This window comes from Phyllobates terribilis, unplaced genomic scaffold, assembly GCF_046119375.1.
Source record: "Phyllobates terribilis strain yellow unplaced genomic scaffold, ASM4611937v1 Scaffold_2556__1_contigs__length_124230, whole genome shotgun sequence".
Classification (NCBI taxonomy): Eukaryota; Metazoa; Chordata; class Amphibia; order Anura; family Dendrobatidae; genus Phyllobates; species Phyllobates terribilis.
In genome coordinates this window covers 95,682-118,231 of record NW_027365313.1, presented here as the reverse complement: position 1 = coordinate 118,231, position 22,550 = coordinate 95,682, and the positions used below count along the sequence as shown (strand labels likewise).

The 22,550-nt window shown below is 45.0% G+C and overlaps 17 non-coding genes across 17 annotated transcripts; all 17 read left to right on the top strand.

Annotated features, from left to right (window-relative positions):
• Positions 1-921: 921 nt before the first annotated feature.
• LOC141246467 (U2 spliceosomal RNA) lies at positions 922-1,112 on the top strand. Its single transcript, XR_012310053.1, has one exon. It is a non-coding gene; the product is annotated as a U2 spliceosomal RNA (small nuclear RNA).
• A 1,115-nt stretch (positions 1,113-2,227) lies between these two features.
• Positions 2,228-2,418, top strand: LOC141246466 (U2 spliceosomal RNA). The gene has a single exon (XR_012310052.1). It is a non-coding gene; the product is annotated as a U2 spliceosomal RNA (small nuclear RNA).
• Positions 2,419-3,533: 1,115 nt separating this feature from the next.
• Positions 3,534-3,724, top strand: LOC141246465 (U2 spliceosomal RNA). Its single transcript, XR_012310051.1, has one exon. It is a non-coding gene; the product is annotated as a U2 spliceosomal RNA (small nuclear RNA).
• A 1,115-nt stretch (positions 3,725-4,839) lies between these two features.
• Positions 4,840-5,030, top strand: LOC141246464 (U2 spliceosomal RNA). Its single transcript, XR_012310050.1, has one exon. It is a non-coding gene; the product is annotated as a U2 spliceosomal RNA (small nuclear RNA).
• A 1,115-nt stretch (positions 5,031-6,145) lies between these two features.
• LOC141246463 (U2 spliceosomal RNA) lies at positions 6,146-6,336 on the top strand. The gene has a single exon (XR_012310049.1). It is a non-coding gene; the product is annotated as a U2 spliceosomal RNA (small nuclear RNA).
• A 1,115-nt stretch (positions 6,337-7,451) lies between these two features.
• On the top strand, positions 7,452-7,642 carry LOC141246461 (U2 spliceosomal RNA). The gene has a single exon (XR_012310048.1). It is a non-coding gene; the product is annotated as a U2 spliceosomal RNA (small nuclear RNA).
• Positions 7,643-8,757: 1,115 nt separating this feature from the next.
• LOC141246459 (U2 spliceosomal RNA) lies at positions 8,758-8,948 on the top strand. The gene has a single exon (XR_012310046.1). It is a non-coding gene; the product is annotated as a U2 spliceosomal RNA (small nuclear RNA).
• Positions 8,949-10,063: 1,115 nt separating this feature from the next.
• Positions 10,064-10,254, top strand: LOC141246458 (U2 spliceosomal RNA). Its single transcript, XR_012310045.1, has one exon. It is a non-coding gene; the product is annotated as a U2 spliceosomal RNA (small nuclear RNA).
• Positions 10,255-11,369: 1,115 nt separating this feature from the next.
• Positions 11,370-11,560, top strand: LOC141246457 (U2 spliceosomal RNA). Its single transcript, XR_012310044.1, has one exon. It is a non-coding gene; the product is annotated as a U2 spliceosomal RNA (small nuclear RNA).
• Positions 11,561-12,675: 1,115 nt separating this feature from the next.
• On the top strand, positions 12,676-12,866 carry LOC141246456 (U2 spliceosomal RNA). Its single transcript, XR_012310043.1, has one exon. It is a non-coding gene; the product is annotated as a U2 spliceosomal RNA (small nuclear RNA).
• A 1,115-nt stretch (positions 12,867-13,981) lies between these two features.
• Positions 13,982-14,172, top strand: LOC141246475 (U2 spliceosomal RNA). Its single transcript, XR_012310061.1, has one exon. It is a non-coding gene; the product is annotated as a U2 spliceosomal RNA (small nuclear RNA).
• A 1,115-nt stretch (positions 14,173-15,287) lies between these two features.
• On the top strand, positions 15,288-15,478 carry LOC141246455 (U2 spliceosomal RNA). Its single transcript, XR_012310042.1, has one exon. It is a non-coding gene; the product is annotated as a U2 spliceosomal RNA (small nuclear RNA).
• A 1,115-nt stretch (positions 15,479-16,593) lies between these two features.
• Positions 16,594-16,784, top strand: LOC141246454 (U2 spliceosomal RNA). Its single transcript, XR_012310041.1, has one exon. It is a non-coding gene; the product is annotated as a U2 spliceosomal RNA (small nuclear RNA).
• A 1,115-nt stretch (positions 16,785-17,899) lies between these two features.
• On the top strand, positions 17,900-18,090 carry LOC141246474 (U2 spliceosomal RNA). Its single transcript, XR_012310060.1, has one exon. It is a non-coding gene; the product is annotated as a U2 spliceosomal RNA (small nuclear RNA).
• Positions 18,091-19,208: 1,118 nt separating this feature from the next.
• LOC141246453 (U2 spliceosomal RNA) lies at positions 19,209-19,399 on the top strand. Its single transcript, XR_012310040.1, has one exon. It is a non-coding gene; the product is annotated as a U2 spliceosomal RNA (small nuclear RNA).
• Positions 19,400-20,517: 1,118 nt separating this feature from the next.
• LOC141246452 (U2 spliceosomal RNA) lies at positions 20,518-20,708 on the top strand. Its single transcript, XR_012310039.1, has one exon. It is a non-coding gene; the product is annotated as a U2 spliceosomal RNA (small nuclear RNA).
• A 1,115-nt stretch (positions 20,709-21,823) lies between these two features.
• On the top strand, positions 21,824-22,014 carry LOC141246451 (U2 spliceosomal RNA). Its single transcript, XR_012310038.1, has one exon. It is a non-coding gene; the product is annotated as a U2 spliceosomal RNA (small nuclear RNA).
• The last annotated feature ends 536 nt before the right edge of the window (positions 22,015-22,550 follow it).

Genomic DNA, 22,550 nt, shown 5'->3' with positions numbered 1-22,550 from the left:
ATGTAATGTGATGCAATGCTATCTTTCTAGCTCTCCCTTTCTACTTCCTTTTGGATAAACAGACATATTAGGCAAGCATTTTGGAGCTTTCACCTAAATAACTACAGGTGGTGAGATAAGCTGCACAATATAATTGACCTTTCAGTATATTGTTGCACACACACCATCTATTTAGCAAATGCCCTTGTTATCAACAGCAGCCTTTTAAACTCACCCGAGCTAACAGGTATGTGCGCTGGTTACACTGCTGCGCTTAAAATTTCTTTTTTGGTTTGCTACAATGCCTTTTCTGAAACGTTGTCTCCTTCTGCTGGAACACTGACTTCTTTCATTTAATGCCTGCAGACTATAAAAGAGAACCCAACCCAAAAAGTTTGGTTGATTAGTCTGTGGCATTCTGTTAAACTGTTGCTTATGGCGGTCTCTGTGAGCTTCTCAGCGACATTCAGCCAGCCAGGTATCCTGCCTGCAGTAGATGGAATGTGGCAATGGAACGCTGGCTGCGCGTGTCATAATAGGCTCTGAGCCTTTATATACCTGTGCACAGCAGCAGCCACCTTCAGTCTGCTGCTGGACAGCCAGCAGCAGCAGCAGCAGGAGAGGTATGTAATCAGGAGCCCTCCTGCTAAGGGTAGACAGCTGCTCGTTCCACCCCACCCCCCGCCTTAATTGGTTCTCCTCCCTTCCAACGGTGTTGAGGCAGGTGGGAACAGCAGGGGGTGAAGGTGCTGTGTTTAAAGAGGTGGAGTTATGCAGATCTAAAACGCGTGGATTGCAGCAGCAGCAAGCCGAAAAGTGCAGGCATGTAAGGGATCTAGAGGTTGACAACATGTCTTCTTAACGGGAGTCCAGGAGCTCATCTCCACAAATGGACTTTTTAGGATCCTTGGGTGGCTCCGTAGTTTGAAACCAATTCTGGTTATCGCTTCTCGGCCTTTTGGCTAAGATCAAGTGTAGTATCTGTTCTTATCAGTTTAATATCTGATACGTCCCCTATCTGGGGACCATATATTAAATGGATTTTTAGAACAGGGAGATGGAAAAAGAGCTTGCTCTGTCCACTCCACGCATTGACCTGGTATTGCAGTATCTCCAGGACCGGTGCACCCCTTCTTTAATGCAGTTTCTAAAATCAGAAAGAATTGAATTCAATGTTTTTTGTTCATTTTGCTTGTTTGTCGGATTTTGGGATGGACTCTTTGGCTCTGCTTTTCTTCTCCTCATTGGATTTTTCATGTTCAAAGTTGCAGAAGCCAGATTACAAGCTCATTTTGGTTCAACTTCAGCAACTGTGCATTGCATTGCCATGTAATGTGATGCAATGCTATCTTTCTAGCTCTCCCTTTCTACTTCCTTTTGGATAAACAGACATATTAGGCAAGCATTTTGGAGCTTTCACCTAAATAACTACAGGTGGTGAGATAAGCTGCACAATATAATTGACCTTTCAGTATATTGTTGCACACACACCATCTATTTAGCAAATGCCCTTGTTATCAACAGCAGCCTTTTAAACTCACCCGAGCTAACAGGTATGTGCGCTGGTTACACTGCTGCGCTTAAAATTTCTTTTTTGGTTTGCTACAATGCCTTTTCTGAAACGTTGTCTCCTTCTGCTGGAACACTGACTTCTTTCATTTAATGCCTGCAGACTATAAAAGAGAACCCAACCCAAAAAGTTTGGTTGATTAGTCTGTGGCATTCTGTTAAACTGTTGCTTATGGCGGTCTCTGTGAGCTTCTCAGCGACATTCAGCCAGCCAGGTATCCTGCCTGCAGTAGATGGAATGTGGCAATGGAACGCTGGCTGCGCGTGTCATAATAGGCTCTGAGCCTTTATATACCTGTGCACAGCAGCAGCCACCTTCAGTCTGCTGCTGGACAGCCAGCAGCAGCAGCAGCAGGAGAGGTATGTAATCAGGAGCCCTCCTGCTAAGGGTAGACAGCTGCTCGTTCCACCCCACCCCCCGCCTTAATTGGTTCTCCTCCCTTCCAACGGTGTTGAGGCGGGTGGGAACAGCAGGGGGTGAAGGTGCTGTGTTTAAAGAGGTGGAGTTATGCAGATCTAAAACGCGTGGATTGCAGCAGCAGCAAGCCGAAAAGTGCAGGCATGTAAGGGATCTAGAGGTTGACAACATGTCTTCTTAACGGGAGTCCAGGAGCTCATCTCCACAAATGGACTTTTTAGGATCCTTGGGTGGCTCCGTAGTTTGAAACCAATTCTGGTTATCGCTTCTCGGCCTTTTGGCTAAGATCAAGTGTAGTATCTGTTCTTATCAGTTTAATATCTGATACGTCCCCTATCTGGGGACCATATATTAAATGGATTTTTAGAACAGGGAGATGGAAAAAGAGCTTGCTCTGTCCACTCCACGCATTGACCTGGTATTGCAGTATCTCCAGGACCGGTGCACCCCTTCTTTAATGCAGTTTCTAAAATCAGAAAGAATTGAATTCAATGTTTTTTGTTCATTTTGCTTGTTTGTCGGATTTTGGGATGGACTCTTTGGCTCTGCTTTTCTTCTCCTCATTGGATTTTTCATGTTCAAAGTTGCAGAAGCCAGATTACAAGCTCATTTTGGTTCAACTTCAGCAACTGTGCATTGCATTGCCATGTAATGTGATGCAATGCTATCTTTCTAGCTCTCCCTTTCTACTTCCTTTTGGATAAACAGACATATTAGGCAAGCATTTTGGAGCTTTCACCTAAATAACTACAGGTGGTGAGATAAGCTGCACAATATAATTGACCTTTCAGTATATTGTTGCACACACACCATCTATTTAGCAAATGCCCTTGTTATCAACAGCAGCCTTTTAAACTCACCCGAGCTAACAGGTATGTGCGCTGGTTACACTGCTGCGCTTAAAATTTCTTTTTTGGTTTGCTACAATGCCTTTTCTGAAACGTTGTCTCCTTCTGCTGGAACACTGACTTCTTTCATTTAATGCCTGCAGACTATAAAAGAGAACCCAACCCAAAAAGTTTGGTTGATTAGTCTGTGGCATTCTGTTAAACTGTTGCTTATGGCGGTCTCTGTGAGCTTCTCAGCGACATTCAGCCAGCCAGGTATCCTGCCTGCAGTAGATGGAATGTGGCAATGGAACGCTGGCTGCGCGTGTCATAATAGGCTCTGAGCCTTTATATACCTGTGCACAGCAGCAGCCACCTTCAGTCTGCTGCTGGACAGCCAGCAGCAGCAGCAGCAGGAGAGGTATGTAATCAGGAGCCCTCCTGCTAAGGGTAGACAGCTGCTCGTTCCACCCCACCCCCCGCCTTAATTGGTTCTCCTCCCTTCCAACGGTGTTGAGGCGGGTGGGAACAGCAGGGGGTGAAGGTGCTGTGTTTAAAGAGGTGGAGTTATGCAGATCTAAAACGCGTGGATTGCAGCAGCAGCAAGCCGAAAAGTGCAGGCATGTAAGGGATCTAGAGGTTGACAACATGTCTTCTTAACGGGAGTCCAGGAGCTCATCTCCACAAATGGACTTTTTAGGATCCTTGGGTGGCTCCGTAGTTTGAAACCAATTCTGGTTATCGCTTCTCGGCCTTTTGGCTAAGATCAAGTGTAGTATCTGTTCTTATCAGTTTAATATCTGATACGTCCCCTATCTGGGGACCATATATTAAATGGATTTTTAGAACAGGGAGATGGAAAAAGAGCTTGCTCTGTCCACTCCACGCATTGACCTGGTATTGCAGTATCTCCAGGACCGGTGCACCCCTTCTTTAATGCAGTTTCTAAAATCAGAAAGAATTGAATTCAATGTTTTTTGTTCATTTTGCTTGTTTGTCGGATTTTGGGATGGACTCTTTGGCTCTGCTTTTCTTCTCCTCATTGGATTTTTCATGTTCAAAGTTGCAGAAGCCAGATTACAAGCTCATTTTGGTTCAACTTCAGCAACTGTGCATTGCATTGCCATGTAATGTGATGCAATGCTATCTTTCTAGCTCTCCCTTTCTACTTCCTTTTGGATAAACAGACATATTAGGCAAGCATTTTGGAGCTTTCACCTAAATAACTACAGGTGGTGAGATAAGCTGCACAATATAATTGACCTTTCAGTATATTGTTGCACACACACCATCTATTTAGCAAATGCCCTTGTTATCAACAGCAGCCTTTTAAACTCACCCGAGCTAACAGGTATGTGCGCTGGTTACACTGCTGCGCTTAAAATTTCTTTTTTGGTTTGCTACAATGCCTTTTCTGAAACGTTGTCTCCTTCTGCTGGAACACTGACTTCTTTCATTTAATGCCTGCAGACTATAAAAGAGAACCCAACCCAAAAAGTTTGGTTGATTAGTCTGTGGCATTCTGTTAAACTGTTGCTTATGGCGGTCTCTGTGAGCTTCTCAGCGACATTCAGCCAGCCAGGTATCCTGCCTGCAGTAGATGGAATGTGGCAATGGAACGCTGGCTGCGCGTGTCATAATAGGCTCTGAGCCTTTATATACCTGTGCACAGCAGCAGCCACCTTCAGTCTGCTGCTGGACAGCCAGCAGCAGCAGCAGCAGGAGAGGTATGTAATCAGGAGCCCTCCTGCTAAGGGTAGACAGCTGCTCGTTCCACCCCACCCCCCGCCTTAATTGGTTCTCCTCCCTTCCAACGGTGTTGAGGCGGGTGGGAACAGCAGGGGGTGAAGGTGCTGTGTTTAAAGAGGTGGAGTTATGCAGATCTAAAACGCGTGGATTGCAGCAGCAGCAAGCCGAAAAGTGCAGGCATGTAAGGGATCTAGAGGTTGACAACATGTCTTCTTAACGGGAGTCCAGGAGCTCATCTCCACAAATGGACTTTTTAGGATCCTTGGGTGGCTCCGTAGTTTGAAACCAATTCTGGTTATCGCTTCTCGGCCTTTTGGCTAAGATCAAGTGTAGTATCTGTTCTTATCAGTTTAATATCTGATACGTCCCCTATCTGGGGACCATATATTAAATGGATTTTTAGAACAGGGAGATGGAAAAAGAGCTTGCTCTGTCCACTCCACGCATTGACCTGGTATTGCAGTATCTCCAGGACCGGTGCACCCCTTCTTTAATGCAGTTTCTAAAATCAGAAAGAATTGAATTCAATGTTTTTTGTTCATTTTGCTTGTTTGTCGGATTTTGGGATGGACTCTTTGGCTCTGCTTTTCTTCTCCTCATTGGATTTTTCATGTTCAAAGTTGCAGAAGCCAGATTACAAGCTCATTTTGGTTCAACTTCAGCAACTGTGCATTGCATTGCCATGTAATGTGATGCAATGCTATCTTTCTAGCTCTCCCTTTCTACTTCCTTTTGGATAAACAGACATATTAGGCAAGCATTTTGGAGCTTTCACCTAAATAACTACAGGTGGTGAGATAAGCTGCACAATATAATTGACCTTTCAGTATATTGTTGCACACACACCATCTATTTAGCAAATGCCCTTGTTATCAACAGCAGCCTTTTAAACTCACCCGAGCTAACAGGTATGTGCGCTGGTTACACTGCTGCGCTTAAAATTTCTTTTTTGGTTTGCTACAATGCCTTTTCTGAAACGTTGTCTCCTTCTGCTGGAACACTGACTTCTTTCATTTAATGCCTGCAGACTATAAAAGAGAACCCAACCCAAAAAGTTTGGTTGATTAGTCTGTGGCATTCTGTTAAACTGTTGCTTATGGCGGTCTCTGTGAGCTTCTCAGCGACATTCAGCCAGCCAGGTATCCTGCCTGCAGTAGATGGAATGTGGCAATGGAACGCTGGCTGCGCGTGTCATAATAGGCTCTGAGCCTTTATATACCTGTGCACAGCAGCAGCCACCTTCAGTCTGCTGCTGGACAGCCAGCAGCAGCAGCAGCAGGAGAGGTATGTAATCAGGAGCCCTCCTGCTAAGGGTAGACAGCTGCTCGTTCCACCCCACCCCCCGCCTTAATTGGTTCTCCTCCCTTCCAACGGTGTTGAGGCGGGTGGGAACAGCAGGGGGTGAAGGTGCTGTGTTTAAAGAGGTGGAGTTATGCAGATCTAAAACGCGTGGATTGCAGCAGCAGCAAGCCGAAAAGTGCAGGCATGTAAGGGATCTAGAGGTTGACAACATGTCTTCTTAACGGGAGTCCAGGAGCTCATCTCCACAAATGGACTTTTTAGGATCCTTGGGTGGCTCCGTAGTTTGAAACCAATTCTGGTTATCGCTTCTCGGCCTTTTGGCTAAGATCAAGTGTAGTATCTGTTCTTATCAGTTTAATATCTGATACGTCCCCTATCTGGGGACCATATATTAAATGGATTTTTAGAACAGGGAGATGGAAAAAGAGCTTGCTCTGTCCACTCCACGCATTGACCTGGTATTGCAGTATCTCCAGGACCGGTGCACCCCTTCTTTAATGCAGTTTCTAAAATCAGAAAGAATTAAATTCAATGTTTTTTGTTCATTTTGCTTGTTTGTCGGATTTTGGGATGGACTCTTTGGCTCTGCTTTTCTTCTCCTCATTGGATTTTTCATGTTCAAAGTTGCAGAAGCCAGATTACAAGCTCATTTTGGTTCAACTTCAGCAACTGTGCATTGCATTGCCATGTAATGTGATGCAATGCTATCTTTCTAGCTCTCCCTTTCTACTTCCTTTTGGATAAACAGACATATTAGGCAAGCATTTTGGAGCTTTCACCTAAATAACTACAGGTGGTGAGATAAGCTGCACAATATAATTGACCTTTCAGTATATTGTTGCACACACACCATCTATTTAGCAAATGCCCTTGTTATCAACAGCAGCCTTTTAAACTCACCCGAGCTAACAGGTATGTGCGCTGGTTACACTGCTGCGCTTAAAATTTCTTTTTTGGTTTGCTACAATGCCTTTTCTGAAACGTTGTCTCCTTCTGCTGGAACACTGACTTCTTTCATTTAATGCCTGCAGACTATAAAAGAGAACCCAACCCAAAAAGTTTGGTTGATTAGTCTGTGGCATTCTGTTAAACTGTTGCTTATGGCGGTCTCTGTGAGCTTCTCAGCGACATTCAGCCAGCCAGGTATCCTGCCTGCAGTAGATGGAATGTGGCAATGGAACGCTGGCTGCGCGTGTCATAATAGGCTCTGAGCCTTTATATACCTGTGCACAGCAGCAGCCACCTTCAGTCTGCTGCTGGACAGCCAGCAGCAGCAGCAGCAGGAGAGGTATGTAATCAGGAGCCCTCCTGCTAAGGGTAGACAGCTGCTCGTTCCACCCCACCCCCCGCCTTAATTGGTTCTCCTCCCTTCCAACGGTGTTGAGGCGGGTGGGAACAGCAGGGGGTGAAGGTGCTGTGTTTAAAGAGGTGGAGTTATGCAGATCTAAAACGCGTGGATTGCAGCAGCAGCAAGCCGAAAAGTGCAGGCATGTAAGGGATCTAGAGGTTGACAACATGTCTTCTTAACGGGAGTCCAGGAGCTCATCTCCACAAATGGACTTTTTAGGATCCTTGGGTGGCTCCGTAGTTTGAAACCAATTCTGGTTATCGCTTCTCGGCCTTTTGGCTAAGATCAAGTGTAGTATCTGTTCTTATCAGTTTAATATCTGATACGTCCCCTATCTGGGGACCATATATTAAATGGATTTTTAGAACAGGGAGATGGAAAAAGAGCTTGCTCTGTCCACTCCACGCATTGACCTGGTATTGCAGTATCTCCAGGACCGGTGCACCCCTTCTTTAATGCAGTTTCTAAAATCAGAAAGAATTGAATTCAATGTTTTTTGTTCATTTTGCTTGTTTGTCGGATTTTGGGATGGACTCTTTGGCTCTGCTTTTCTTCTCCTCATTGGATTTTTCATGTTCAAAGTTGCAGAAGCCAGATTACAAGCTCATTTTGGTTCAACTTCAGCAACTGTGCATTGCATTGCCATGTAATGTGATGCAATGCTATCTTTCTAGCTCTCCCTTTCTACTTCCTTTTGGATAAACAGACATATTAGGCAAGCATTTTGGAGCTTTCACCTAAATAACTACAGGTGGTGAGATAAGCTGCACAATATAATTGACCTTTCAGTATATTGTTGCACACACACCATCTATTTAGCAAATGCCCTTGTTATCAACAGCAGCCTTTTAAACTCACCCGAGCTAACAGGTATGTGCGCTGGTTACACTGCTGCGCTTAAAATTTCTTTTTTGGTTTGCTACAATGCCTTTTCTGAAACGTTGTCTCCTTCTGCTGGAACACTGACTTCTTTCATTTAATGCCTGCAGACTATAAAAGAGAACCCAACCCAAAAAGTTTGGTTGATTAGTCTGTGGCATTCTGTTAAACTGTTGCTTATGGCGGTCTCTGTGAGCTTCTCAGCGACATTCAGCCAGCCAGGTATCCTGCCTGCAGTAGATGGAATGTGGCAATGGAACGCTGGCTGCGCGTGTCATAATAGGCTCTGAGCCTTTATATACCTGTGCACAGCAGCAGCCACCTTCAGTCTGCTGCTGGACAGCCAGCAGCAGCAGCAGCAGGAGAGGTATGTAATCAGGAGCCCTCCTGCTAAGGGTAGACAGCTGCTCGTTCCACCCCACCCCCCGCCTTAATTGGTTCTCCTCCCTTCCAACGGTGTTGAGGCGGGTGGGAACAGCAGGGGGTGAAGGTGCTGTGTTTAAAGAGGTGGAGTTATGCAGATCTAAAACGCGTGGATTGCAGCAGCAGCAAGCCGAAAAGTGCAGGCATGTAAGGGATCTAGAGGTTGACAACATGTCTTCTTAACGGGAGTCCAGGAGCTCATCTCCACAAATGGACTTTTTAGGATCCTTGGGTGGCTCCGTAGTTTGAAACCAATTCTGGTTATCGCTTCTCGGCCTTTTGGCTAAGATCAAGTGTAGTATCTGTTCTTATCAGTTTAATATCTGATACGTCCCCTATCTGGGGACCATATATTAAATGGATTTTTAGAACAGGGAGATGGAAAAAGAGCTTGCTCTGTCCACTCCACGCATTGACCTGGTATTGCAGTATCTCCAGGACCGGTGCACCCCTTCTTTAATGCAGTTTCTAAAATCAGAAAGAATTGAATTCAATGTTTTTTGTTCATTTTGCTTGTTTGTCGGATTTTGGGATGGACTCTTTGGCTCTGCTTTTCTTCTCCTCATTGGATTTTTCATGTTCAAAGTTGCAGAAGCCAGATTACAAGCTCATTTTGGTTCAACTTCAGCAACTGTGCATTGCATTGCCATGTAATGTGATGCAATGCTATCTTTCTAGCTCTCCCTTTCTACTTCCTTTTGGATAAACAGACATATTAGGCAAGCATTTTGGAGCTTTCACCTAAATAACTACAGGTGGTGAGATAAGCTGCACAATATAATTGACCTTTCAGTATATTGTTGCACACACACCATCTATTTAGCAAATGCCCTTGTTATCAACAGCAGCCTTTTAAACTCACCCGAGCTAACAGGTATGTGCGCTGGTTACACTGCTGCGCTTAAAATTTCTTTTTTGGTTTGCTACAATGCCTTTTCTGAAACGTTGTCTCCTTCTGCTGGAACACTGACTTCTTTCATTTAATGCCTGCAGACTATAAAAGAGAACCCAACCCAAAAAGTTTGGTTGATTAGTCTGTGGCATTCTGTTAAACTGTTGCTTATGGCGGTCTCTGTGAGCTTCTCAGCGACATTCAGCCAGCCAGGTATCCTGCCTGCAGTAGATGGAATGTGGCAATGGAACGCTGGCTGCGCGTGTCATAATAGGCTCTGAGCCTTTATATACCTGTGCACAGCAGCAGCCACCTTCAGTCTGCTGCTGGACAGCCAGCAGCAGCAGCAGCAGGAGAGGTATGTAATCAGGAGCCCTCCTGCTAAGGGTAGACAGCTGCTCGTTCCACCCCACCCCCCGCCTTAATTGGTTCTCCTCCCTTCCAACGGTGTTGAGGCGGGTGGGAACAGCAGGGGGTGAAGGTGCTGTGTTTAAAGAGGTGGAGTTATGCAGATCTAAAACGCGTGGATTGCAGCAGCAGCAAGCCGAAAAGTGCAGGCATGTAAGGGATCTAGAGGTTGACAACATGTCTTCTTAACGGGAGTCCAGGAGCTCATCTCCACAAATGGACTTTTTAGGATCCTTGGGTGGCTCCGTAGTTTGAAACCAATTCTGGTTATCGCTTCTCGGCCTTTTGGCTAAGATCAAGTGTAGTATCTGTTCTTATCAGTTTAATATCTGATACGTCCCCTATCTGGGGACCATATATTAAATGGATTTTTAGAACAGGGAGATGGAAAAAGAGCTTGCTCTGTCCACTCCACGCATTGACCTGGTATTGCAGTATCTCCAGGACCGGTGCACCCCTTCTTTAATGCAGTTTCTAAAATCAGAAAGAATTGAATTCAATGTTTTTTGTTCATTTTGCTTGTTTGTCGGATTTTGGGATGGACTCTTTGGCTCTGCTTTTCTTCTCCTCATTGGATTTTTCATGTTCAAAGTTGCAGAAGCCAGATTACAAGCTCATTTTGGTTCAACTTCAGCAACTGTGCATTGCATTGCCATGTAATGTGATGCAATGCTATCTTTCTAGCTCTCCCTTTCTACTTCCTTTTGGATAAACAGACATATTAGGCAAGCATTTTGGAGCTTTCACCTAAATAACTACAGGTGGTGAGATAAGCTGCACAATATAATTGACCTTTCAGTATATTGTTGCACACACACCATCTATTTAGCAAATGCCCTTGTTATCAACAGCAGCCTTTTAAACTCACCCGAGCTAACAGGTATGTGCGCTGGTTACACTGCTGCGCTTAAAATTTCTTTTTTGGTTTGCTACAATGCCTTTTCTGAAACGTTGTCTCCTTCTGCTGGAACACTGACTTCTTTCATTTAATGCCTGCAGACTATAAAAGAGAACCCAACCCAAAAAGTTTGGTTGATTAGTCTGTGGCATTCTGTTAAACTGTTGCTTATGGCGGTCTCTGTGAGCTTCTCAGCGACATTCAGCCAGCCAGGTATCCTGCCTGCAGTAGATGGAATGTGGCAATGGAACGCTGGCTGCGCGTGTCATAATAGGCTCTGAGCCTTTATATACCTGTGCACAGCAGCAGCCACCTTCAGTCTGCTGCTGGACAGCCAGCAGCAGCAGCAGCAGGAGAGGTATGTAATCAGGAGCCCTCCTGCTAAGGGTAGACAGCTGCTCGTTCCACCCCACCCCCCGCCTTAATTGGTTCTCCTCCCTTCCAACGGTGTTGAGGCGGGTGGGAACAGCAGGGGGTGAAGGTGCTGTGTTTAAAGAGGTGGAGTTATGCAGATCTAAAACGCGTGGATTGCAGCAGCAGCAAGCCGAAAAGTGCAGGCATGTAAGGGATCTAGAGGTTGACAACATGTCTTCTTAACGGGAGTCCAGGAGCTCATCTCCACAAATGGACTTTTTAGGATCCTTGGGTGGCTCCGTAGTTTGAAACCAATTCTGGTTATCGCTTCTCGGCCTTTTGGCTAAGATCAAGTGTAGTATCTGTTCTTATCAGTTTAATATCTGATACGTCCCCTATCTGGGGACCATATATTAAATGGATTTTTAGAACAGGGAGATGGAAAAAGAGCTTGCTCTGTCCACTCCACGCATTGACCTGGTATTGCAGTATCTCCAGGACCGGTGCACCCCTTCTTTAATGCAGTTTCTAAAATCAGAAAGAATTGAATTCAATGTTTTTTGTTCATTTTGCTTGTTTGTCGGATTTTGGGATGGACTCTTTGGCTCTGCTTTTCTTCTCCTCATTGGATTTTTCATGTTCAAAGTTGCAGAAGCCAGATTACAAGCTCATTTTGGTTCAACTTCAGCAACTGTGCATTGCATTGCCATGTAATGTGATGCAATGCTATCTTTCTAGCTCTCCCTTTCTACTTCCTTTTGGATAAACAGACATATTAGGCAAGCATTTTGGAGCTTTCACCTAAATAACTACAGGTGGTGAGATAAGCTGCACAATATAATTGACCTTTCAGTATATTGTTGCACACACACCATCTATTTAGCAAATGCCCTTGTTATCAACAGCAGCCTTTTAAACTCACCCGAGCTAACAGGTATGTGCGCTGGTTACACTGCTGCGCTTAAAATTTCTTTTTTGGTTTGCTACAATGCCTTTTCTGAAACGTTGTCTCCTTCTGCTGGAACACTGACTTCTTTCATTTAATGCCTGCAGACTATAAAAGAGAACCCAACCCAAAAAGTTTGGTTGATTAGTCTGTGGCATTCTGTTAAACTGTTGCTTATGGCGGTCTCTGTGAGCTTCTCAGCGACATTCAGCCAGCCAGGTATCCTGCCTGCAGTAGATGGAATGTGGCAATGGAACGCTGGCTGCGCGTGTCATAATAGGCTCTGAGCCTTTATATACCTGTGCACAGCAGCAGCCACCTTCAGTCTGCTGCTGGACAGCCAGCAGCAGCAGCAGCAGGAGAGGTATGTAATCAGGAGCCCTCCTGCTAAGGGTAGACAGCTGCTCGTTCCACCCCACCCCCCGCCTTAATTGGTTCTCCTCCCTTCCAACGGTGTTGAGGCGGGTGGGAACAGCAGGGGGTGAAGGTGCTGTGTTTAAAGAGGTGGAGTTATGCAGATCTAAAACGCGTGGATTGCAGCAGCAGCAAGCCGAAAAGTGCAGGCATGTAAGGGATCTAGAGGTTGACAACATGTCTTCTTAACGGGAGTCCAGGAGCTCATCTCCACAAATGGACTTTTTAGGATCCTTGGGTGGCTCCGTAGTTTGAAACCAATTCTGGTTATCGCTTCTCGGCCTTTTGGCTAAGATCAAGTGTAGTATCTGTTCTTATCAGTTTAATATCTGATACGTCCCCTATCTGGGGACCATATATTAAATGGATTTTTAGAACAGGGAGATGGAAAAAGAGCTTGCTCTGTCCACTCCACGCATTGACCTGGTATTGCAGTATCTCCAGGACCGGTGCACCCCTTCTTTAATGCAGTTTCTAAAATCAGAAAGAATTGAATTCAATGTTTTTTGTTCATTTTGCTTGTTTGTCGGATTTTGGGATGGACTCTTTGGCTCTGCTTTTCTTCTCCTCATTGGATTTTTCATGTTCAAAGTTGCAGAAGCCAGATTACAAGCTCATTTTGGTTCAACTTCAGCAACTGTGCATTGCATTGCCATGTAATGTGATGCAATGCTATCTTTCTAGCTCTCCCTTTCTACTTCCTTTTGGATAAACAGACATATTAGGCAAGCATTTTGGAGCTTTCACCTAAATAACTACAGGTGGTGAGATAAGCTGCACAATATAATTGACCTTTCAGTATATTGTTGCACACACACCATCTATTTAGCAAATGCCCTTGTTATCAACAGCAGCCTTTTAAACTCACCCGAGCTAACAGGTATGTGCGCTGGTTACACTGCTGCGCTTAAAATTTCTTTTTTGGTTTGCTACAATGCCTTTTCTGAAACGTTGTCTCCTTCTGCTGGAACACTGACTTCTTTCATTTAATGCCTGCAGACTATAAAAGAGAACCCAACCCAAAAAGTTTGGTTGATTAGTCTGTGGCATTCTGTTAAACTGTTGCTTATGGCGGTCTCTGTGAGCTTCTCAGCGACATTCAGCCAGCCAGGTATCCTGCCTGCAGTAGATGGAATGTGGCAATGGAACGCTGGCTGCGCGTGTCATAATAGGCTCTGAGCCTTTATATACCTGTGCACAGCAGCAGCCACCTTCAGTCTGCTGCTGGACAGCCAGCAGCAGCAGCAGCAGGAGAGGTATGTAATCAGGAGCCCTCCTGCTAAGGGTAGACAGCTGCTCGTTCCACCCCACCCCCCGCCTTAATTGGTTCTCCTCCCTTCCAACGGTGTTGAGGCGGGTGGGAACAGCAGGGGGTGAAGGTGCTGTGTTTAAAGAGGTGGAGTTATGCAGATCTAAAACGCGTGGATTGCAGCAGCAGCAAGCCGAAAAGTGCAGGCATGTAAGGGATCTAGAGGTTGACAACATGTCTTCTTAACGGGAGTCCAGGAGCTCATCTCCACAAATGGACTTTTTAGGATCCTTGGGTGGCTCCGTAGTTTGAAACCAATTCTGGTTATCGCTTCTCGGCCTTTTGGCTAAGATCAAGTGTAGTATCTGTTCTTATCAGTTTAATGTCTGATACGTCCCCTATCTGGGGACCATATATTAAATGGATTTTTAGAACAGGGAGATGGAAAAAGAGCTTGCTCTGTCCACTCCACGCATTGACCTGGTATTGCAGTATCTCCAGGACCGGTGCACCCCTTCTTTAATGCAGTTTCTAAAATCAGAAAGAATTGAATTCAATGTTTTTTGTTCATTTTGCTTGTTTGTCGGATTTTGGGATGGACTCTTTGGCTCTGCTTTTCTTCTCCTCATTGGATTTTTCATGTTCAAAGTTGCAGAAGCCAGATTACAAGCTCATTTTGGTTCAACTTCAGCAACTGTGCATTGCATTGCCATGTAATGTGATGCAATGCTATCTTTCTAGCTCTCCCTTTCTACTTCCTTTTGGATAAACAGACATATTAGGCAAGCATTTTGGAGCTTTCACCTAAATAACTACAGGTGGTGAGATAAGCTGCACAATATAATTGACCTTTCAGTATATTGTTGCACACACACCATCTATTTAGCAAATGCCCTTGTTATCAACAGCAGCCTTTTAAACTCACCCGAGCTAACAGGTATGTGCGCTGGTTACACTGCTGCGCTTAAAATTTCTTTTTTGGTTTGCTACAATGCCTTTTCTGAAACGTTGTCTCCTTCTGCTGGAACACTGACTTCTTTCATTTAATGCCTGCAGACTATAAAAGAGAACCCAACCCAAAAAGTTTGGTTGATTAGTCTGTGGCATTCTGTTAAACTGTTGCTTATGGCGGTCTCTGTGAGCTTCTCAGCGACATTCAGCCAGCCAGGTATCCTGCCTGCAGTAGATGGAATGTGGCAATGGAACGCTGGCTGCGCGTGTCATAATAGGCTCTGAGCCTTTATATACCTGTGCACAGCAGCAGCCACCTTCAGTCTGCTGCTGGACAGCCAGCAGCAGCAGCAGCAGGAGAGGTATGTAATCAGGAGCCCTCCTGCTAAGGGTAGACAGCTGCTCGTTCCACCCCACCCCCCGCCTTAATTGGTTCTCCTCCCTTCCAACGGTGTTGAGGCGGGTGGGAACAGCAGGGGGTGAAGGTGCTGTGTTTAAAGAGGTGGAGTTATGCAGATCTAAAACGCGTGGATTGCAGCAGCAGCAAGCCGAAAAGTGCAGGCATGTAAGGGATCTAGAGGTTGACAACAAGTCTTCTTAACGGGAGTCCAGGAGCTCATCTCCACAAATGGACTTTTTAGGATCCTTGGGTGGCTCCGTAGTTTGAAACCAATTCTGGTTATCGCTTCTCGGCCTTTTGGCTAAGATCAAGTGTAGTATCTGTTCTTATCAGTTTAATATCTGATACGTCCCCTATCTGGGGACCATATATTAAATGGATTTTTAGAACAGGGAGATGGAAAAAGAGCTTGCTCTGTCCACTCCACGCATTGACCTGGTATTGCAGTATCTCCAGGACCGGTGCACCCCTTCTTTAATGCAGTTTCTAAAATCAGAAAGAATTGAATTCAATGTTTTTTGTTCATTTTGCTTGTTTGTCGGATTTTGGGATGGACTCTTTGGCTCTGCTTTTCTTCTCCTCATTGGATTTTTCATGTTCAAAGTTGCAGAAGCCAGATTACAAGCTCATTTTGGTTCAACTTCAGCAACTGTGCATTGCATTGCCATGTAATGTGATGCAATGCTATCTTTCTAGCTCTCCCTTTCTACTTCCTTTTGGATAAACAGACATATTAGGCAAGCATTTTGGAGCTTTCACCTAAATAACTACAGGTGGTGAGATAAGCTGCACAATATAATTGACCTTTCAGTATATTGTTGCACACACACCATCTATTTAGCAAATGCCCTTGTTATCAACAGCAGCCTTTTAAACTCACCCGAGCTAACAGGTATGTGCGCTGGTTACACTGCTGCGCTTAAAATTTCTTTTTTGGTTTGCTACAATGCCTTTTCTGAAACGTTGTCTCCTTCTGCTGGAACACTGACTTCTTTCATTTAATGCCTGCAGACTATAAAAGAGAACCCAACCCAAAAAGTTTGGTTGATTAGTCTGTGGCATTCTGTTAAACTGTTGCTTATGGCGGTCTCTGTGAGCTTCTCAGCGACATTCAGCCAGCCAGGTATCCTGCCTGCAGTAGATGGAATGTGGCAATGGAACGCTGGCTGCGCGTGTCATAATAGGCTCTGAGCCTTTATATACCTGTGCACAGCAGCAGCCACCTTCAGTCTGCTGCTGGACAGCCAGCAGCAGCAGCAGCAGGAGAGGTATGTAATCAGGAGCCCTCCTGCTAAGGGTAGACAGCTGCTCGTTCCACCCCACCCCCCGCCTTAATTGGTTCTCCTCCCTTCCAACGGTGTTGAGGCGGGTGGGAACAGCAGGGGGTGAAGGTGCTGTGTTTAAAGAGGTGGAGTTATGCAGATCTAAAACGCGTGGATTGCAGCAGCAGCAAGCCGAAAAGTGCAGGCATGTAAGGGATCTAGAGGTTGACAACATGTCTTCTTAACGGGAGTCCAGGAGCTCATCTCCACAAATGGACTTTTTAGGATCCTTGGGTGGCTCCGTAGTTTGAAACCAATTCTGGTTATCGCTTCTCGGCCTTTTGGCTAAGATCAAGTGTAGTATCTGTTCTTATCAGTTTAATATCTGATACGTCCCCTATCTGGGGACCATATATTAAATGGATTTTTAGAACAGGGAGATGGAAAAAGAGCTTGCTCTGTCCACTCCACGCATTGACCTGGTATTGCAGTATCTCCAGGACCGGTGCACCCCTTCTTTAATGCAGTTTCTAAAATCAGAAAGAATTGAATTCAATGTTTTTTGTTCATTTTGCTTGTTTGTCGGATTTTGGGATGGACTCTTTGGCTCTGCTTTTCTTCTCCTCATTGGATTTTTCATGTTCAAAGTTGCAGAAGCCAGATTACAAGCTCATTTTGGTTCAACTTCAGCAACTGTGCATTGCATTGCCATGTAATGTGATGCAATGCTATCTTTCTAGCTCTCCCTTTCTACTTCCTTTTGGATAAACAGACATATTAGGCAAGCATTTTGGAGCTTTCACCTAAATAACTACAGGTGGTGAGATAAGCTGCACAATATAATTGACCTTTCAGTATATTGTTGCACACACACCATCTATTTAGCAAATGCCCTTGTTATCAACAGCAGCCTTTTAAACTCACCCGAGCTAACAGGTATGTGCGCTGGTTACACTGCTGCGCTTAAAATTTCTTTTTTGGTTTGCTACAATGCCTTTTCTGAAACGTTGTCTCCTTCTGCTGGAACACTGACTTCTTTCATTTAATGCCTGCAGACTATAAAAGAGAACCCAACCCAAAAAGTTTGGTTGATTAGTCTGTGGCATTCTGTTAAACTGTTGCTTATGGCGGTCTCTGTGAGCTTCTCAGCGACATTCAGCCAGCCAGGTATCCTGCCTGCAGTAGATGGAATGTGGCAATGGAACGCTGGCTGCGCGTGTCATAATAGGCTCTGAGCCTTTATATACCTGTGCACAGCAGCAGCCACCTTCAGTCTGCTGCTGGACAGCCAGCAGCAGCAGCAGCAGGAGAGGTATGTAATCAGGAGCCCTCCTGCTAAGGGTAGACAGCTGCTCGTTCCACCCCACCCCCCGCCTTAATTGGTTCTCCTCCCTTCCAACGGTGTTGAGGCGGGTGGGAACAGCAGGGGGTGAAGGTGCTGTGTTTAAAGAGGTGGAGTTATGCAGATCTAAAACGCGTGGATTGCAGCAGCAGCAAGCCGAAAAGTGCAGGCATGTAAGGGATCTAGAGGTTGACAACATGTCTTCTTAACGGGAGTCCAGGAGCTCATCTCCACAAATGGACTTTTTAGGATCCTTGGGTGGCTCCGTAGTTTGAAACCAATTCTGGTTATCGCTTCTCGGCCTTTTGGCTAAGATCAAGTGTAGTATCTGTTCTTATCAGTTTAATGTCTGATACGTCCCCTATCTGGGGACCATATATTAAATGGATTTTTAGAACAGGGAGATGGAAAAAGAGCTTGCTCTGTCCACTCCACGCATTGACCTGGTATTGCAGTATCTCCAGGACCGGTGCACCCCTTCTTTAATGCAGTTTCTAAAATCAGAAAGAATTGAATTCAATGTTTTTTGTTCATTTTGCTTGTTTGTCGGATTTTGGGATGGACTCTTTGGCTCTGCTTTTCTTCTCCTCATTGGATTTTTCATGTTCAAAGTTGCAGAAGCCAGATTACAAGCTCATTTTGGTTCAACTTCAGCAACTGTGCATTGCATTGCCATGTAATGTGATGCAATGCTATCTTTCTAGCTCTCCCTTTCTACTTCCTTTTGGATAAACAGACATATTAGGCAAGCATTTTGGAGCTTTCACCTAAATAACTACAGGTGGTGAGATAAGCTGCACAATATAATTGACCTTTCAGTATATTGTTGCACACACACCATCTATTTAGCAAATGCCCTTGTTATCAACAGCAGCCTTTTAAACTCACCCGAGCTAACAGGTATGTGCGCTGGTTACACTGCTGCGCTTAAAATTTCTTTTTTGGTTTGCTACAATGCCTTTTCTGAAACGTTGTCTCCTTCTGCTGGAACACTGACTTCTTTCATTTAATGCCTGCAGACTATAAAAGAGAACCCAACCCAAAAAGTTTGGTTGATTAGTCTGTGGCATTCTGTTAAACTGTTGCTTATGGCGGTCTCTGTGAGCTTCTCAGCGACATTCAGCCAGCCAGGTATCCTGCCTGCAGTAGATGGAATGTGGCAATGGAACGCTGGCTGCGCGTGTCATAATAGGCTCTGAGCCTTTATATACCTGTGCACAGCAGCAGCCACCTTCAGTCTGCTGCTGGACAGCCAGCAGCAGCAGCAGCAGCAGGAGAGGTATGTAATCAGGAGCCCTCCTGCTAAGGGTAGACAGCTGCTCGTTCCACCCCACCCCCCGCCTTAATTGGTTCTCCTCCCTTCCAACGGTGTTGAGGCGGGTGGGAACAGCAGGGGGTGAAGGTGCTGTGTTTAAAGAGGTGGAGTTATGCAGATCTAAAACGCGTGGATTGCAGCAGCAGCAAGCCGAAAAGTGCAGGCATGTAAGGGATCTAGAGGTTGACAACATGTCTTCTTAACGGGAGTCCAGGAGCTCATCTCCACAAATGGACTTTTTAGGATCCTTGGGTGGCTCCGTAGTTTGAAACCAATTCTGGTTATCGCTTCTCGGCCTTTTGGCTAAGATCAAGTGTAGTATCTGTTCTTATCAGTTTAATATCTGATACGTCCCCTATCTGGGGACCATATATTAAATGGATTTTTAGAACAGGGAGATGGAAAAAGAGCTTGCTCTGTCCACTCCACGCATTGACCTGGTATTGCAGTATCTCCAGGACCGGTGCACCCCTTCTTTAATGCAGTTTCTAAAATCAGAAAGAATTGAATTCAATGTTTTTTGTTCATTTTGCTTGTTTGTCGGATTTTGGGATGGACTCTTTGGCTCTGCTTTTCTTCTCCTCATTGGATTTTTCATGTTCAAAGTTGCAGAAGCCAGATTACAAGCTCATTTTGGTTCAACTTCAGCAACTGTGCATTGCATTGCCATGTAATGTGATGCAATGCTATCTTTCTAGCTCTCCCTTTCTACTTCCTTTTGGATAAACAGACATATTAGGCAAGCATTTTGGAGCTTTCACCTAAATAACTACAGGTGGTGAGATAAGCTGCACAATATAATTGACCTTTCAGTATATTGTTGCACACACACCATCTATTTAGCAAATGCCCTTGTTATCAACAGCAGCCTTTTAAACTCACCCGAGCTAACAGGTATGTGCGCTGGTTACACTGCTGCGCTTAAAATTTCTTTTTTGGTTTGCTACAATGCCTTTTCTGAAACGTTGTCTCCTTCTGCTGGAACACTGACTTCTTTCATTTAATGCCTGCAGACTATAAAAGAGAACCCAACCCAAAAAGTTTGGTTGATTAGTCTGTGGCATTCTGTTAAACTGTTGCTTATGGCGGTCTCTGTGAGCTTCTCAGCGACATTCAGCCAGCCAGGTATCCTGCCTGCAGTAGATGGAATGTGGCAATGGAACGCTGGCTGCGCGTGTCATAATAGGCTCTGAGCCTTTATATACCTGTGCACAGCAGCAGCCACCTTCAGTCTGCTGCTGGACAGCCAGCAGCAGCAGCAGCAGCAGGAGAGGTATGTAATCAGGAGCCCTCCTGCTAAGGGTAGACAGCTGCTCGTTCCACCCCACCCCCCGCCTTAATTGGTTCTCCTCCCTTCCAACGGTGTTGAGGCGGGTGGGAACAGCAGGGGGTGAAGGTGCTGTGTTTAAAGAGGTGGAGTTATGCAGATCTAAAACGCGTGGATTGCAGCAGCAGCAAGCCGAAAAGTGCAGGCATGTAAGGGATCTAGAGGTTGACAACATGTCTTCTTAACGGGAGTCCAGGAGCTCATCTCCACAAATGGACTTTTTAGGATCCTTGGGTGGCTCCGTAGTTTGAAACCAATTCTGGTTATCGCTTCTCGGCCTTTTGGCTAAGATCAAGTGTAGTATCTGTTCTTATCAGTTTAATATCTGATACGTCCCCTATCTGGGGACCATATATTAAATGGATTTTTAGAACAGGGAGATGGAAAAAGAGCTTGCTCTGTCCACTCCACGCATTGACCTGGTATTGCAGTATCTCCAGGACCGGTGCACCCCTTCTTTAATGCAGTTTCTAAAATCAGAAAGAATTGAATTCAATGTTTTTTGTTCATTTTGCTTGTTTGTCGGATTTTGGGATGGACTCTTTGGCTCTGCTTTTCTTCTCCTCATTGGATTTTTCATGTTCAAAGTTGCAGAAGCCAGATTACAAGCTCATTTTGGTTCAACTTCAGCAACTGTGCATTGCATTGCCATGTAATGTGATGCAATGCTATCTTTCTAGCTCTCCCTTTCTACTTCCTTTTGGATAAACAGACATATTAGGCAAGCATTTTGGAGCTTTCACCTAAATAACTACAGGTGGTGAGATAAGCTGCACAATATAATTGACCTTTCAGTATATTGTTGCACACACACCATCTATTTAGCAAATGCCCTTGTTATCAACAGCAGCCTTTTAAACTCACCCGAGCTAACAGGTATGTGCGCTGGTTACACTGCTGCGCTTAAAATTTCTTTTTTGGTTTGCTACAATGCCTTTTCTGAAACGTTGTCTCCTTCTGCTGGAACACTGACTTCTTTCATTTAATGCCTGCAGACTATAAAAGAGAACCCAACCCAAAAAGTTTGGTTGATTAGTCTGTGGCATTCTGTTAAACTGTTGCTTATGGCGGTCTCTGTGAGCTTCTCAGCGACATTCAGCCAGCCAGGTATCCTGCCTGCAGTAGATGGAATGTGGCAATGGAACGCTGGCTGCGCGTGTCATAATAGGCTCTGAGCCTTTATATACCTGTGCACAGCAGCAGCCACCTTCAGTCTGCTGCTGGACAGCCAGCAGCAGCAGCAGCAGGAGAGGTATGTAATCAGGAGCCCTCCTGCTAAGGGTAGACAGCTGCTCGTTCCACCCCACCCCCCGCCTTAATTGGTTCTCCTCCCTTCCAACGGTGTTGAGGCGGGTGGGAACAGCAGGGGGTGAAGGTGCTGTGTTTAAAGAGGTGGAGTTATGCAGATCTAAAACGCGTGGATTGCAGCAGCAGCAAGCCGAAAAGTGCAGGCATGTAAGGGATCTAGAGGTTGACAACATGTCTTCTTAACGGGAGTCCAGGAGCTCATCTCCACAAATGGACTTTTTAGGATCCTTGGGTGGCTCCGTAGTTTGAAACCAATTCTGGTTATCGCTTCTCGGCCTTTTGGCTAAGATCAAGTGTAGTATCTGTTCTTATCAGTTTAATATCTGATACGTCCCCTATCTGGGGACCATATATTAAATGGATTTTTAGAACAGGGAGATGGAAAAAGAGCTTGCTCTGTCCACTCCACGCATTGACCTGGTATTGCAGTATCTCCAGGACCGGTGCACCCCTTCTTTAATGCAGTTTCTAAAATCAGAAAGAATTGAATTCAATGTTTTTTGTTCATTTTGCTTGTTTGTCGGATTTTGGGATGGACTCTTTGGCTCTGCTTTTCTTCTCCTCATTGGATTTTTCATGTTCAAAGTTGCAGAAGCCAGATTACAAGCTCATTTTGGTTCAACTTCAGCAACTGTGCATTGCATTGCCATGTAATGTGATGCAATGCTATCTTTCTAGCTCTCCCTTTCTACTTCCTTTTGGATAAACAGACATATTAGGCAAGCATTTTGGAGCTTTCACCTAAATAACTACAGGTGGTGAGATAAGCTGCACAATATAATTGACCTTTCAGTATATTGTTGCACACACACCATCTATTTAGCAAATGCCCTTGTTATCAACAGCAGCCTTTTAAACTCACCCGAGCTAACAGGTATGTGCGCTGGTTACACTGCTGCGCTTAAAATTTCTTTTTTGGTTTGCTACAATGCCTTTTCTGAAACGTTGTCTCCTTCTGCTGGAACACTGACTTCTTTCATTTAATGCCTG